This window comes from Furipterus horrens, unplaced genomic scaffold (genome assembly GCF_987537825.1).
Source record: "Furipterus horrens unplaced genomic scaffold, mFurHor1.1.pri manual_scaffold_2, whole genome shotgun sequence".
NCBI classification, from domain to species: Eukaryota; Metazoa; Chordata; class Mammalia; order Chiroptera; family Furipteridae; genus Furipterus; species Furipterus horrens.
The window spans coordinates 187,803,779-187,821,227 of NW_028327172.1; the positions used below are offsets into that span (position 1 = coordinate 187,803,779).

General features: G+C 37.2%; 1 protein-coding gene and 1 pseudogene across 3 annotated transcripts in view; one reads left to right on the forward strand and one right to left on the reverse strand.

Moving 5' to 3' along the window:
• TEC (tec protein tyrosine kinase) overlaps positions 1–17,449 on the forward strand; it is a 107,410-nt gene that overhangs the window by 12,994 nt on the left and 76,967 nt on the right. The gene's annotated exons all lie outside the window — the stretch shown is intronic.
• On the reverse strand, positions 731–1,024 carry LOC150020157 (dynein light chain roadblock-type 1 pseudogene; annotated as a pseudogene).

A 17,449-nucleotide genomic window follows, 5' to 3' on the forward strand; every position in this document is an offset into this window, starting at 1 on the left:
ATTTATTTAAATTAAATTTATTGGGGTGACATTGTTTAATAAAATATAGGTGTCAAGTGTAGATTTCTGTAATACATGATTGTTTTTATTGCATTGTGTGCCTACCACCCAAAGTCAAATCGTCTTCTGTCGTCATCTTATATTTGGCCCCGTTACCGTTTACTATTCCCACTCCTGACCCCCTTCCGTCTGGAAACCACCACATTGTTGTCTGTGTCTATGAGTTTTTGTTCGTTGTTTTTCTTGTTTGTTCATTTGTTGCTCTCAGTTTTACATCCCTCATATAAGTGAAGTCATATAGTTCCTAACTTTTTATGACTTATTTCGCTTAGCATTATATTCTCAAGGTCCATCCATGTTGTCACAAATGGCAGTATTTCATTTTTTTTTCAAGTTTCAGCTATTTTTAGTTAAAGAAAAACAGCCTTTTCCAAGGGCAACAAAGTGAACTGAATGACGGTCAGAAGGAAGCAGGTATGGAGCAGGTTTGGAACTCTTGCTCCAAAACCTGGCCTTGAGGAAAGAGGGCCCTCCTGGGAACTCAGGGGTGACTGGCCAGCACGGGGATGACTTTGGTGGGTTGGGGTGGAGCTGCAGCCCACCTTTGTCACTTGATTGATCTGCATGGGCTCTAAGATGATTTCTACCGGCCAGTCAGTTGACATGATTAACACTATTATTCTTGGGGGGCATTAAATAAATGAATAATGCATTCGGAAAAGACAGTGGCTTATTCAGTTGGATTCTGAATCACAATCAGGAAATAGTCTTTATTTGGTACAACCAAATAAATTTCATTTTTCTTGAAGCGAATTTGAAGGAAGGTGAGGTCATTCTGGGGGTCAATTTCATGTGTGGTGCTCTGGGCCTTTAAGACGAAGTTGTGCATGAGGTTGGCATACTGTGTGGTGGTGGGCTTGTCCATGGTGCTCTTAATGGGAATGCCGTCTGTGTTCACCATGATGATTCCCTGCACGCCCTTCTGGCTCTGAAGTCGTTTCAGTGTCTCTTCCACCTCTGCCATCGTGGTCGGATCTGGTAGCCCCACGTTGCCAAAGCACAGCCCAGTCTGTATCTCATCTTTTCTTATGGCTCAGTAGCATTCCATTGTATATATGCACCACATCTTCCTTATCCAGTCATCTATCAGAGGACACTTTGGTGGTTTCCATGTCTTGGCCACCATGGATAATGCTGCAGTAAACATAGAGGTGCATATATATTTGTGAATACATTTTTTCAAGTGTTTTGGGTAGATACCCAGAAGAGGTGACTGGGTCATATGGTAGCTCCATTCTTAATTTTTTGAGGAACCTCCATGATGTTCCCGCTAGTGGCTGTACCAGTTTACATTCCCACCAGGAGTGAACAAGGGTTCCTTTTTCTCCGCACTGCCTGTCTATTTAGATTGGGTAGGCAACGTAAGGCCTTTTTGCGAAAGTGACCGTTAAGCTGAAATTTGAGTTATAAGAAGTTGTGGTTAGCGAGAGAGAGCTAGAAAGACCAGGTGAAGTAATGATTTTCTAGGTAGAGGGAACACGTGTAGTGACCCCACCATGCCTTGAATTTGCTGTGTTTGAAAAAGAGGAAGAAAGCTGGTATGCTTGAATCATAGTGGGCCAATGGAAGAGTGGTACTAGATGTGCTTGGATAAGTAGGTGGCATGCTAGGTTACGAAGACTTGGTTTTAGTCCAAGCGCAGGGAAACAATTGGAGGGTTTAAGCAAGACTTAGGACATGAAGTGATTTATGTTTTTATAATTTGTGTTGATTGGTGAATGGAGAAAGGATTATAAGAAGTTGAGGAAAGAAATAGTAAGACCTATTGAAAGGTACTGATGTTAATTGCCCCAGTAATGCCAAGTAACAGACATCCCCATAAAACTCAGTGGCATACAGAAATAAGGATTTATTTTTGCTATGAGTTGAAGGGATGTCTGGGTAGTTCTACTGATCTGGGCCATGCTCAGCTGATTGTGACTGGTCTTGCCCGTGTCTGTAATCAACTGTGGGCTCTGTAATGTCGCCTGCGTTCTCTGATGTGTTTGGGGGCCAGCTGGCTGTTGACTGTCTAGGTTGGCCTCAGCTGAGATGGCTAGAACAACTCTGCTGTCCTCTGTATTTACGTAACATCCCTCTTTTAGGCTAGCCTGGTCATATTCTCATGCTGATCACAAAAAAGTAAGAGAGGAAGTAGAAACAAGCAAGAGATTTTTAAAGCCTTAGCTTGTGCCAAGTTTGCTGCTGTCCCATTGGTCAAAGCAAGTTACATGGTAGACCCACAGTTAGTGTGGGAGGGCATTGCTAAAGGGCAGGAATAAAGAGAGGTGTGAAAAGATACAGGGAGGTGTGAAAAATCAGGGCCATTAGTGCAGTTGAACTAATGTGCTAATGGGAACAGAATGAAGTAGAGACTTTAATATTAAGGTTTAGAATATTTTGGAGGTACAGTCCAAAGAATGTGCTGATGGATTAGATATGAGGTATGAAAAAGAGGACTGAATAAAAAATAACTTAAAATTTTGGCTGAGCAGGTAGGGAGGTTGTGAGACCATTTAGTCAGATAGCAACGACTAGGTAAAGGGCAGGTTTTAGGGGGGTACCTAGAGTTCTATTTTAGCCATGGTATGTTTGAGATACCTGTTAGACATTCAAATAGAGACATTAGGTTTGCAATTGGATATATAAACCTTAGGATTTGGGGGGCAGGGCTGAAGATGTAGATTTCAGTTATCAACCTGTGGATGGTATTTCAAGCCACGGAAATGGATGAGGCCACCCCTGAGAAGAATGCATACATGAAGAAGGAACGCAAGCCCAATGGAACCCTGGTACACACCAGTGTTTAGAAGTAAAGCAGAAAAATAGAAGCCAGCAAAAGGGACTGAGAAGTTAATATGCAGCCTCTAAGATGGCAGAAAAATCCAGGAAACTTTGGTGTCACAGAGAACCAAGAAAAGTTAAGCATTTCAAAGAGAGAATGGTCAGTTGTATTAAACACTGCTGTGAGGTCAAGTAAGATAGGAACTGAGAAGTGACCACAGGGTTTGGCCACGAGGAGGTTCTTGGTGACCTTGGCAAATGCAGTCTTAGTGCAATGCTGGAGCTAGAAGCCCAGTTGGAGTGGTTAGAGGAAAGCATGTGACGAGAAGTAGAGATAGCAACCCTAATCCCATTTCCAAGAATTTGTGCTGTAAAGGGAAAACAAAAGTGACATAGCATTTGGAGGTGAATCTGGGTCAAGTGAATGGGAATGTAAGTGATGCTCCTGTGCCAAAGGGATGACCCAGTAGAGAGGGATCAGGTGCATCGCAGACAGGGGGAGATGCAGGCCAGAAGTGTTTGAGATGGCAAGAGGGGATGGGATTGAGAATTTTAAATAGACTAGTCTGTGTATTACCTACTTCAGAGGTATTTGCATTCTATATTTTATTTCTAATTTTGGAATGAAAGTGTACATCCACTATTGGAACAGTTTCAGCCACCAGCCAGGGTTGGCACATACACAAGTTCTGTCGTCACACTAGGCAGGTTGAGTACCTCTGTGTTAGGCTTACTCAGCTACTATTGTGGAGAAGATATCTCTTGGGAATTACTCTGCTCTGTAGGTGGTGCTCGGTGTTTCTTATGATGATGGTGAAACTGGTATATTCAGTTCCTTTGATTTTGATATGGAGAGCAAGTTGGGCAGGTCCTAGGAATTAATGTGCCACTTCCTTGTCCAGGTTCTTACACCAGTATGACTCGATGTTGTGATCGATATAAAGCACCAGTTGCACCCAGCAATGCATGCAATACCATTTTTGCACAGACCAGCAGACATTAGGATGATTGGCTAATGTTGTTCAGTAGGTCCTGGACAAGGCGCGTGTTCTAGAATTTCAGATGAGTGATTGATAGAATTTTTGCCTTTTATGCTTTTTAAGCAAGTGTAACTTCAATTTTAAAGTGTGATTTAAAGCAAATGTATTAAATAAATGGCAAATTATAATGTATTTTGTGCAAGTCCAGGTGTACATTTGGTGGTATTTAAGTAACTATATTTTATCACCCCTCCGTGGTATGGGTTCTGTATAGTGGATAAGAGCAGTGGTATGAAAATATGCAGTACCCTGTCTTAGAGTGTCTTGACAGCTTTGGAAGATTTCTGTTCAAATGCTTTGAATTTGCTTTGCTATTTTGCTTCTTTTAAATATGTGTCTATTTGTGCAACTTGTATTGTGAACTGAGAATCACAGTTGTTGGAAAGGGAGAGAGAGACAGACAGACAGACAGACTCCAGTGAGGCCTGTGTCTCCTGTGGAATACTTGAGTAGCCTAGATCCAGTTTTGCCTTATGCGCTGATGTGAGAACCAATCCTCACATAAACTTTGGTTCCACTCTGTTTTTTCTACCTTTTGTTTTCTGGTTTCTATCTTTTCCTTTTAACTCTCATCAGTGTATTTTTTATGTGTTGTACATGTATTTTTTCTTAAATCTTTTATTGAAAATAGATTTGGGGAACATAAAACTCACCACTTGAACTATTCTAAAGAGTACAATCCAGTAGTTTTTAGTATATTGACAGTGTTGTGCAGCTGTCGCCACTATCTAATTCCAGAAGATTTCTGTCACTCCAGTAAAGGAACCCCACTACCCCCAATTCTTTCATTCCACCCAAACATTGGACTGAAAATGGTGAAAAGATGGATAAGTGATGAAGAGGAGACATGTAAGTTGAAAAATGAAGGTTGGCAAAGATTATAGATGAGTGAAATGATAATGGGATCGTCAAGAATGATATCGTATAGAACCTTTTTAGTTTGATATAGTCCTGTTCATTTATTTTTGCCTTTATGTACTTCCCTTGCCTTTGGGGTCAAATTCATAAAATATTCTCGAAGTCCAAGATCCATAAGTTTAGTACCTGTGTTTTCCTCTATGTAATTTATTGTTTCATGTCTTATATTTGGGTCTTTAGTCCATTTTGAAGTAATTTTTTACATGGGGACAAACTGTATTTTAGTTTCATTCTTTTGAATGTGACTTTCCTATTTTCTCAGCACCATTAATTGAGGAGGCTTTCTTTTCTCCATTGTTTGTTTTTGGCTCCTTTATCAAAAATTACTTGCCCACATACATGTAGTTTTATTTCTGAGCTCTCAATTCTGTTCCATTGGTCTGTGTGTTTATTTGTTTTCCTGCCAATACCATTCTGTTTTGATTACCGTTGCTCTGTAGTACTGAAGATAATTTGAAGTCAGGGAGTGTGATACCTTTGGCTTCATTCTCTTTTCTCAGGATTGCTTTGACTGTTTGAGGATTTTTGTAGTTCAATACAAATCTGATGATTTTTTGTTCTATTTATTTGAAAAATGTCATTGGCATTTTGATGGGGGTTGCATTGATTCTGTAAATTGCTTTGGGTAATATGGACATTTTAACTGTGTTTCTTCTTCCAACCATGAATGTGGAATATTTTCCCATTTCGTTGTGTCTTTTTCAATTTCTTTTAATAATACTTTGTAGTGTTCAATATATAGGTACTTCACATCCTTTGTTAAATTAATTCCTAAGTATTTTATTTATTTTTTGTTGCAATTGCAAAAGGATTTTTTCCCATTTTTTTCCTGAAATTTCATTGTTAGTATATAAAAAAACAGTGGATTTTTGTACATTTATTTTGTATCCTGCGACTTTACTGTATTTGTTTATTGTTTTTAATAGATTTTTGGTGGAGTTTTTAGGGTTTTCTATATAAAAATCATGTCATCTGCAAAAACTGACACTTTTATGTCTTCATTCCAAATTTGTATCCCTTTTATTTCTTTCTCTTGCCAGATTGCTCTGGCTAGAGAAACTGCCAACAAAACAAAAAATCATCCAACTGAATGGTAGAAGATATTTTGCAAACAACAGTTTCAACAAAAGGTTAATATCCAAAATATATAAAGAACTCATGTAACTGAACACCAAAAAACAAACAATCCAATTAAAAATTTAAAAATGAACAATAGACACTTCTAGGAAGACATACAAATGGCCAACAAATATATGCAAAGATGCTAAACTTCAGTAGCTATTAGGGAAATGCAAATGCGATACCACCTTACAACTGTTAGAATGGCCGTTATCAACGAGATAAGTAAGAACAAGTGTTGGAGGGGTAGTGGAGAAAAAGGAACCCTCATTCACTGCTGGTAGGAATGTAAAGTGGTGCAGCCACTGTTAAAAACAGTATGGCACTTCCTCAAAAAATTAAGAATAGAATTACCATATGATCCAGAAATCCCTCTTCTTGGTATCTACCCCCCAAATTTGAAAATACTTACTCTCAAAAATATATGCACCCCTTTGTTCACTGCAACATTATTCACAGTGGCTAAGACATGAAACAACCTAAGTGTCCTTTGATGGATGATTGGATAAAGAACATGTGGTACATATCCCACTGTACTCAGCTATAAGAAAAGGTGAAATACTGCCATTTATGACAACAGGGATGGACCTTGAGAATATCGTGCTAAGAGAAATAGTCAGAACAAGCTAAAAACAATATGATTTCACTCATATGTGGGATATAAAACTGAAACTCATAGACACAGACAACAGTATGGTGGTTACCAGGGGGTGGGGGTAGGAAAGGGGGCCAAATATAAGGTGACAGAAAATGATTTGACTTTGGATGAGGGGCACACACTGCAATGTACAGATCATGTATCATGGAAATGTACACTTGAAACCTATATAATAATATTAACCATGTCACCCTAATGAATTTAATGAAAATAAATCATTATACAAAAAATACAAACATAACAAGGAATGATATCATATATGTCCCAGTTACATATTGCTACATAACAAATCACCCTCAATACTAAGGCATCCAGCAACAGCCACCATTTTATCACACTCATGGAATCTTTAAGTTAAGAATTAGCACAAGGTGTCTACCCCACAACGTCTGTGCCCTTATCTTAAAAATCTTGATAGTCAGATAAAAAAAAATAAAAATAAAATATGATTGCGGGAGAGGGGGTGGGTTGGGTGGGGGAGAGAAATTGGGGGAAAAGGGGACAACTGTAATTGAAAAACCAAAAAAAAAAAAAATCTTGATAGTCAGGAGTGACTCAGACAACTTGGGGCTGGAATCATCTGAAAGTTTTCTCTCTTATATGTCAGGCCCCCAGGTGGGGGTGATTTGAAGGCTGTGCTCAGCTGGGATTCTCTGCTAAAACACCTATATGTGGCTTCTCTCACTGTAGTAGTTGGATTCTAAGAGGGACTGTTGAAAAAGTGAGAATCCAAAAGAACTCAGGGGTGGAGCTAGTTGGCCTTTTCTGACCTAGGCTTAGAGGTCACATAGTATCTCTTCTGCTGCACTGTGTTTGTGAAAGGTGTCAAAAGCCCACTCAGGTTCAAGGGGAGGAGATGTCAACCCTGTCTCTTAATGGAGGAGTGTTCAAGAATTTGCATGTATTTTAAAAAACAGGAGCATTGCATATCATAAATGGGCCAGGTAATGATGATGATGAGTAGAGCAAAGAATAGGAAAGTATATTCTCAATTTCCTTTATTAGAGATGGGACATATGGAAAAGGTCACTGGGATGCTTTCCAAACAGTTAGATCGTGGCTTATAGCCATGATGCTTTTTGAATGTAGTTTATAATTTTTATTTGTTATGTGACGTATGAGAATGTTTTCTATGGAATTAGTATTTTTATCAGTTTTTTCCCCTTATAGAGATTAGCTATATGACAAACAGCATTTCAGTTAGAGAAATTCTTTAGCAACTGAGCTCCGCAAACCTTAGAAGTAAGGGTAACTTACTGATCAAATTTGCTGTCTTTTTTAGTATGTGCTATCATTTCAGCTGTGGTGGTTACCTTTGGTGATCTTTTTAGTGACTGCGATTTGAACATATGTGCTACCCGGCTGCCCACTGTGCTTTGGCACTTTGTTGATCTGTGCAGAATTTTCCTTTTATCATGCTGTAAACTTGAAAAACAAACTTCTGCCATAAAATTTGAACAGGGGAAAGGAAAATAAATAAGGGGAAGGGAAGAGTTACAAAAAGGACGAATGTCCCATAGACTGTGCTCTTATTTTTGGTTGCTAGAGATGCACATTCCTATTTGTCCAAGAAGAGACAGTATTACATTACATTATTTTTTGGCTCAGTTGACTGAAGGAATCACTGGAAGAGTTTTCATGATGAGCTAGGTAGGGTGGTAAGAACACCCTCGAGGAAGACATTATTCTAAAGGAGAGCTTACCCACCTCTTTTCTTACTTTTACGTGTCTGCCTTGGTTCCTTTATCTCCCCTCTCTCTCTCTTGTCTTCCTGCTTTTGCCTGTTCTTATTCTCTTTCTTACCAGTTCCAGAGCAGTGGATGACAGAGACATGGAAAACCACTTAAGGGAAAAGCCTTAAACATATTTTAAAACCTTTTGTTATGGAAAATTTCAAGCCTAAGCAAAAATAGGATAGCATAATGAATCCTTGTATCCATCACACAGCTTCAATTTTATCAACTCAAGAACAATTTTATTTTATGTCTATGCCTGCACACCCCTTACCAGATTGTGAAGCAAATCACAGACATTATATTATCTCTAAATTTTTCAGTATGTAGCTCTAGCAGATAAGAACTCATAAAACTGCATCACAATATCATTTTCATACCCCCAAAACTCCAAAGCAACCTAACACTATTTGATATCATCAAATTTTAATATGATCAAACAAATCTTACCCCAAAACCAATGTTGTCAATATCTAGTTCATCAATATTCAGAATGCCACAGTGTCTCATCATACATTTCAATTTGTTGAGATGTCTCTTAAGACCTTTAAAATATATTGAATTTTCCTCACTCCTTGATTTTATTCTTGAACTTTTTAATTAAAAAGCTTTCTCATTCTGTAAAAAAGTTGAATGCAATAATGACTTGGATTTTTTATTCCTATTTTAAAAACATTAAGGAAAAAAATATGTTGACATAGACACATGTTTCTCATTAAAAACAATTTGAATACTGTAGCCCAGGAACACATATTGGTATTTGATTATTTTATGTATAATTTCCAAATTACTTTTCTTTATTTTCATGTTTTCTCCTAGTAATAAGTTCTGAAAATTACTTTACTCACTTGAGATACTCAGTATTCATGCCTGTTTTTATGGGTTATTGTTTCCCTTTGAAATAGCATGAAGGAGAAGAAGAAATATTTGTTTTAAAGAAGAAATTCTCACATGTCGGGAGAATTAGTGCCAGAATATTGTCACTTAAAGTGAATCCACTTAAATTTCATAGTAAGCAGTAAAAGAAAAGAAAAAGCCCAGTATGATTCAGACTTTATCCTGAAAAATAAAGTGAAAATATATTTATTTTATCTCATAAATGGCACTATTTAGGTTATGCTAGCTAACTCTTAGAACAAAAAGTGAATCAAGTATTAATTGTTTTATTGAGATAATTTTTCTGATGGAAGTGCACGATAAAATTTTACTTCCTTCACTTCATTTGACTCTGTCAGCACAGCCTAAAGAGGACCATTTTTCAAAAGCATTAGAAAGCTTTCTCAGTTTCTGCAAAGGTGTGTCTGTTAGGTGGAATAAAGTTTAAGCCACTACAACAAAGAACCATTATATGGAATTTCAAAAATAAGATAAAAGCGTGTTTCTTTCTTACAATTTTAATTAGCTATGTAGGCTGATTGGGCAGCTCTGCTTCGTAAAGTGAGCCAAGGTCCAGATTCCAGTTCCATTTTATTCCTCCTCCTCTCCCTTGGGTGATGCCTGGAATGCATAGGAAAGTATATACTTTCCAGCTGGTGGGTAGGTGGAAAATGCTCTAAATCCAGGGAAAGTCACTTGTCTTTAAGTTGAAGATGATCCAGATATCACTTCTGCACATATTAAAGAAAGAACCAATAGGTCAAAATGGAGTCACTTTGGTTAAGCCATGTCACCAAACTAAAACTTAGTAACTAGCCCATTTTCAGTTTCAGACTCTCCCAGGAGTGGAGTCTCTTGACCAACACTAGTGAGATAACCTGCTTGATAAGACCCCTTTCGTGCCCCTATGAAAGCTGTCCTTGCCTGAAACAATCCACTCTTTTAATTTCTTAGTCCTACACTTTTTTTCTCCCCCTCAAAAACCTTTTATTTTGTACAACCCACTGGAGTGCCCTTCTGGTTGCTAGATGGGTTGCTGTCCAATTCATGAATCATTTAATAAAACCAATTAAATATTCAAATATACTCAATTGAATTTTGTTCTTTAACAGGCATTAACTTAGATGGCCACACCTAGCTGCAAAGGAGGCTGGGAAATATCGTCTCTCGCCCATATATCCAGGAAGAAGGGGAGGGTGGTGTGGTGTGTGTGTGAGAGGGAGAGGGTGGGAAAGGGAACAAAAAGCGCTCTTCCACAGTGTTATCTTAATATTTAAATGTCAATCATTCTGTATTCTGTTTTGACACTTCCGTTGTGTAATTTTATTTTTTACTAGCTAACTAACTGCAAGATTCTCATTTTCCAGTGGTGCTGAGTGTGACTGAGCAATTCTCCAATATCACTCTCACTTATACCTTGAAAATTCTCATCTGTCAAATTTTTGATATTTCATTTGCACCTGTGTTGTTGACTGTTGCATCTCTCATTCAGTGAGAGAGAATGGCTAGCAAAGCAGAACGTATAATGTGAAAGGGATGTTTGATTGGGGCCATTGGGGTCAGGTGATTAATGACTATTTTTATATTATAACTTTTGCTTCTCTCTAAAACCACTTAATTATGAATTTCCTGTATAATAAGTATATTTGTTGATTGTTGGAAGTATTGCATATGGTTTCTTTTCTAAAACTTTCCCCTCCATTTATTACTCTTTTAAACTCTTATTTTTTCTGCTTTACAAATGGAGAGGTCCCCAACCCCAATCATAGCCAGAGACCACAGAGGGGACCTGTGGTGTGAGACCGGAACCTGTGTTAAAAAGTACCTGTTATATCTGTGTGTATACCTGTATTATATGGGCAATAAGAAACATCTGTTCTCCATGCAGCACTGCTTAGTCTATTTCCAGGTTCACTTGCCCCCCTATCCAATCACCCATCATGTGGTAATGAGCTGGGGTCAAGGGACGATTACCAGGAGAGATAAGTCAGCTGGCCTCTGTAACTTTGGCCTTTGGTTCCAGGAAGTCTTATCTTCTCTTTAGATGTCATTGGTACTGAATGATAAGTTTTTCTAGACATCTTTTTTAAAATAATTTTTTAATTTTTCATTTACTGTTGACATATAATATTATATTAGTTTCAGGTATACAAATAGTGATTAGACATTTATATAATTTACAAAGTGATCACCCCAATAAATCTAGTACCCATCTGATACTATTCGTAGTTATTACAATAATATTGACTATATTCCCTATGCTGTATACTTCATATCCTTGTGACCGTTTTTATTACTGGCAATTTGCACATGTTAATTCCTTGCCCTTTTTTGCCCATGTCCCAACCCTCCTCCCATCTGGCAACCATCAATATGTTCTCTGTATCTGTAAGTTTGTTTCTGTTTTGTCTGTTCATCTATTTTGTTTTTTAGATTCCACCTATAAGTGAAGTCGTATGGTATTTGTTTTTAACTAATTTATTTCACTTAACATAATTCCCTTTAGGTCCATCTGTGTTGTCTCAAATGATAATAATTTCATTTTTATGTAACATTCCATTGTGTATATATGTACCACATCTTATTTTTTTTATCCATTTGCCTGTTGTTGGGCACTAGCTATCTTGGTTCTTGGATTCCTCACCAGTCCAGCTGCAATAGGTCAATAGACAAGCACTCAAAACTTTGTAGTCTACTGCAAAATTACTTAACACTTTAAAATTACTTAACACTTTAAAATTAGTTAACACTTTTAAGAACATACAGATTATTGCTGGGTGCTTTTGTTTAATAGATAAGAAAGGCTACAGTGTTACCTTCTTCTGAGAGCTAAAATGTTACCTGCTTCTGGAATAGCTTCACTTCATATCTTAAATGGGGAACCTCAATGTACCCTTTATTCTGATAGAAGTCAGCCTAGCATTTTTTTCTTTTGCTTATAGTTCTGCCACCTAATTCTGCTTTTAGAAAAATAAATTGAACTTAAGCTGAGAGTATACATTGCAGAAGAGAGCATAGTTAGATTTGTTTTTACATAATAGCTACACTTTTTAGGTTCTTTTGAACTGAAATATAATCTACAGATATTGTTGCCAGGTGCACAGCATTTAATTTTTCACATAAATATCAGTCTGATGTTTATTCATGCTAGATTTCTTAAAATTGCAAATACATTAGCTTTTTCATAAACCTATGATGAGATGTATAATAGGAAATGCATTCTGATGTATCAGTAGGTGTTCTGAAACCAAGGGCTTTAACTAAATTCTATTAATCTTTGGGCATTACCAAGTGTTAGATCAAATTATATAATATTGCTAATTTTGAATATTGACAGTGTCATATGGCTCAACCTAATGTGATGAGAGTTTCAACAACGTTAAATTACCCTGCTCCTTCCTGTAATGGGTTTATCTTTCCCCTGCCCTGATAATGAGGCTGCTCTTGTTTCTTATTCACTGTACCCCTTACCATGCTATATTATTTGGTAACTCATAATCACTTTTGTTGTTAACTTGACTACCTTTCCTGGTTAGCATCTCTGTTCCCTTGATTAAAAATATTATGAAAGGTGTAGACTAGAATGAACAGCCCTAGCAGCGGCCGTTTCATGATGAAGAAGGTACTAAGATCTTTTGGATAAAATTGCCAGACTGTGAAACTGAGAACCATTAGTCTGGTAATCAGATTTGCAACACTGGACAGAGATTATAACTTCTTGGTGGTTTGGGTTTCTCATGGGTGAAACAGTAACTGTTTCCATTATTAGTTCAAAGTCTAATGTGTTAAGTTTTCCAAACATTGAAAAAATGTCAGTCTGCAGGAGAACAGTCCAACCAATTGAGCCATACTGACCAAGCATGTTTTTTTTGTTTTGTCTTGTTTTGTTTTTTAAGAACCCACATATAAAAGTTATATGGTATTTATCTTTTTCTGTCTGACTTATTTCATTTAGTATAAGGCCCTTGAGGCCTATCAATATTGTTTACAAACGGCAAGAATTTGCTATTTTTTATGGCTGAATAATATTCTGTTGTGTATGGATGCTACATCTTCTTTATCCATTCATCCACTGATAGACACTTAAGTGGTTTTCATATCCTGGCTATTACAAATAGTGCTGCAGTGAACATGGGAGTGCATGTATCTTTTTGAGTTAGTGTTTTCTCTGGATAGATATCCAGAAGTGGAATTGCTGGATCATATGGTAGTTCTGTTTTAAAAATTTTTGAGAAACCTCCATACTATTTTCCAAAGTGGCTGCACCAATTTACATTCCCAACAGCAGTGCACAGGTTCTCTTTTCTCCATATCCTTCCCAGCCCTTATTATTTTTTGTCTTTTTGATAATAGCCATTCTAACAGGTGTGGGGTGATGTCGCATTGTGGTTTTAATTTGCAGTTCCCTGATGATTAGTGATGTCAAGCACCTTTTCACATGCCTGTTGGCCATCTGTATGCCTTCTTTGGAAAAATATTCAGGTCTTCTGTGCGTTTTTAATTAGCTTATCTTGCTACTGAGTTGTATGAGTTCTTTTTTTATTTTTATTTTTTTTCACTGTGTGGTTGCCTCTCACTCACGCCCCCAACTGGGGACCTGACGTGCAACCTAGTAGTAATGTACCCTGACTGGGAATCGAACCAGCGACACTTGACTCACAGGCCAATGCTCAATCCACTGAGCCACAGCAGCCAGGGCCTGTATGGTTTCTTTATGTATTTTTATATTAATCAAATTGCATGTCACACATGTGATTTGCAAATATTTTCTTCCATTAAGTAGGTTGCCTCTTCATTTTGTTGTGGTTTCCTTCCCTGTGCAGAAGCCTTTTAGTTTGATATTCACACTTGTTTACTTTTGCTTTTATTGCCTTTGTTTTTGATGTCATATCTAAAAAATCATCACTAAAAACCTATGTCAAGGAGCTTACCGCCAATGTTTTCTTTTAGTTTTATGATTTCAGGTTTTATATTCGAGACTTTAATCCATTTTGAGTTAGTTTTTGTGTATGGTGTAAGATAGTGGTCCAATTTTATTTCTTTTGCATGTGGCTGTCCAGATTTCCCACTACCATTTATTGAAGAGACTGTCCTTTCTTCACTGTATATTTTTGGCTCCCTTGTCATAAATTAAGTGACCATATGTCCATTTATTTATTTCTGCATTCCATATTCTGTTCGATAATGCGTCTGTTTTTCTGCCAATACTGTACTATTTTGACTACTATTGCTTTGTAGCATAGTGTGAAATTATGGACCATGATGCCTCCAGTTTTGTCTTTTCTCAAGGTTCCTTTGATAATTTGGGGGTTCTGTGGTTTCATACAAATTTTAGGATTGTTGGTTAAGGTTTCCCAACCTTTAACAATTAGCAAGTAAGGTAAAGAGAATAGTGTTCTTGTGTTTAACTCCAATGAGATACAGAGAAAGCCACTTAAACTGCAGCTTTGAATTTTATTTAAAGAAGATATTTGTAACCAAGAGCTGGTTCCTTTGTGCTTCTTATTTATGAATGTGTCAGCTATTTATGGAGTGGAGAATTGCTAGGGAGATTGAGCTGGAGTCTCTGAAATTTTGTTTTATCTTTATTTTCTAACTGAGAACATCAACTCTATTATTTCCTTCATTTAAAGAGAACCATCACCCTTTAGTTTTTGGTACTGAGAGGTTGGTGTGCCTTTGAGTGTTGCCTTGGAAGTCATAAATCATCTCTGTTACAATCTAGAGATTAAATCCCATTGTTTTCTGAAAGTGGCCTGTTATGCTTTTTCCTTCAGTTCTCCCCTCTCTTCTAGTAGAGAGGCCCTGAGGTAGAGTGGTTAATAGTGCAGCCTCTGTGGTTAGTCTGCCTGTATTAAGACCTGGCTCTTATTCTTACTATGCGACTTGTAAATACAGATAGTACTAGTACATACTTGAGAAGGTTTTCTGAGCGTTAAACGATTTGCTACGTCTAAAGTGCTTAGTGCTTAGCACAGTGCCAACATTAAGCAAAATAGTAAAAGCTTGATAATGGTAATCATAAATTTTATTATTTCTTTCTCTATAAATAATAATTCGATAGGGATACTCTGTGATTCTCCCATGGTTGTTTATTCCTTTGGATTTCATTGATCTTATCAAAAGGTCATTGGATTAACCTTTCAGGATAATGATATTTACTTTTAGAGAAATCTACTCTCAGCCCCCTCCTCTACTTCGGTCTACTTTTTCCAGTATTTGGCAGGTATATGTTTCATAGTTTGTAGACTGGGATTGAAGGCCATCTTTTGTTCATTGGAACATGGAATTATTTTCCTCTGGTTTTTATGTTTTATTGTTTTAATGGACTTTTCGGGGAGGAAAGAAGAGAACATGCATCTTTTCACTGCCATCTTCCAATAATTTTTTTGATTCTCAGAGGCAAACATTTTTATTTTTAAAAAATGTTTAGTACCATCACTCTCCATAACCTACTTATGTTGCCACTTCTTGGTTTTTCAATTTTAGATATGCTCTATTGACTTCTTACTAATACTGTGGAAGACATAGCTCTTTCACAATGTACTCTCCTGCCTACACATAAGCACATTTCCTGCACTCATCCCTGATATACTTATATTAGCAGTAAGATTATTATTTTTTGTTTACCTTCTTTTGATGTTCTAGATGTATGTAGCTGAACTCTGTAGAATACTGTGATTAGTTTTCCTTTTTGGCACAATTATTTTGTTTTCCCTGGAATTAATTGATTTATTTAATATTTTTAAGTTGGCAAAGTTTTACTAATTCATTGTAAATCTCTCCCAATACCTTCAGGTTCATCTCTGGGAAGAATTGTTTCCAAGAAACTTCTAACTTGATCTACTTTGGCCTAGTTGCTTTCCTGGCCTGCTGTTCACTGTCATTTTAGGATTTCCCTTCACCATCATTCGGGAGATTCTCTTTACCTTTCTTTTGTGTTAGAACCTTGGTTTCCTGGATTCTATGTATTTTGTGGCTTCTTTATTTTGGTGGAGTACATCCTCAAGTGACTTTTTAAGAAGGTTGAATAGGAGATAAAAGTTTTAAAGCCTGGCACATTTGAAAACATGCCTTTATACTCTTGTCACTGCATTGATAGTTTGGCTGAGTATAGAATTTTGGGCTAGAAATGAATTTGCTTTGGGATTTTTCTCCATTATTTTCTAGCTTCCAGAGTTGCCTTTGATGATTGCCATTCTGAATTTCGATCCTTTCTGTGAAACCTACTTTTAAGCTTGCTAAATCACCTGCCCCTGATGTTGAGACATTTTTGCCTCTAGAATTACACATAAGCCCTATCTCACTTATCCTCCTGGGCCTTCCAAAGGTCTGCCTTCCATTGGGTAACTGTGGTATTAGTCATGGACTGGGAACTGTGGATTTGCGTGTGGCCTGTCTTTCAGGGCATAGCTTGCTTTTCCCCTGTAATCCATTTTTGTAAGCCCGCATTTTCACCCCGCGTTGAAGATACTTTGAAAAAAGGTGAAACAATAATTTTCAAAGAAGTAGCATTTATAGGTCAGCAGTTTCTCAGGAAAAAAATTAGAGTACCAAAATTTTAATTTAGAATAAGGAGGACCAACTTAGATGCACAAGGAACAAGAGCATTTTTCTGACTTATCTTTGGATGGTAAATGGGTTAATTGGTCCATTATCCATCTGTGCACTGAGAGGCTGCTGAAAACACCATGAATGGTATAGAGTTCGTGTAAGAGCCCAATCTCTTTCTTTAAGGTAGTGGCTCTCAAATCTACATGCACATTAAATTATGATTCCCTTGGCCTCACCCCAGACCAGCTGAATAAAAATATCAGAGTGTGGATCCTGGACATCTGTATTAAAAACAATTCCCTTACCCTGAGCATTATGGCTCATTTGGTTGGGCACCATCCCACAAAGCAAAATGTCACCGATTAGATTCCCAGTCAGGGCACATGCCTAGGCTGTGGGTTTGGTCCCCAGACAGGGTGCATATGAGAAGCAACTGATCCATGTTTCACTCTCACATTGATGTTTATCTCCCTTTCTTTCCCCCTCCTTTTCCCTCTCTCTAAAATAAATAAATAAATAAATAAGTAAATAAAATATCCTTAGGTGATTCTAATGTGTACTTTAGGTTGAGAACTATTTCTTTAGGAGCTTAAAATCTAGATGAAAGTTAAAATATGTACATTAATTGCTATAAAACATGGAATATTATGACAAGCTCTATGATGAGTGATACCGTGACCATAGGTGCATGAACTGGAAGGTTTTTAATTAGTTGGAGTCATCAGGAA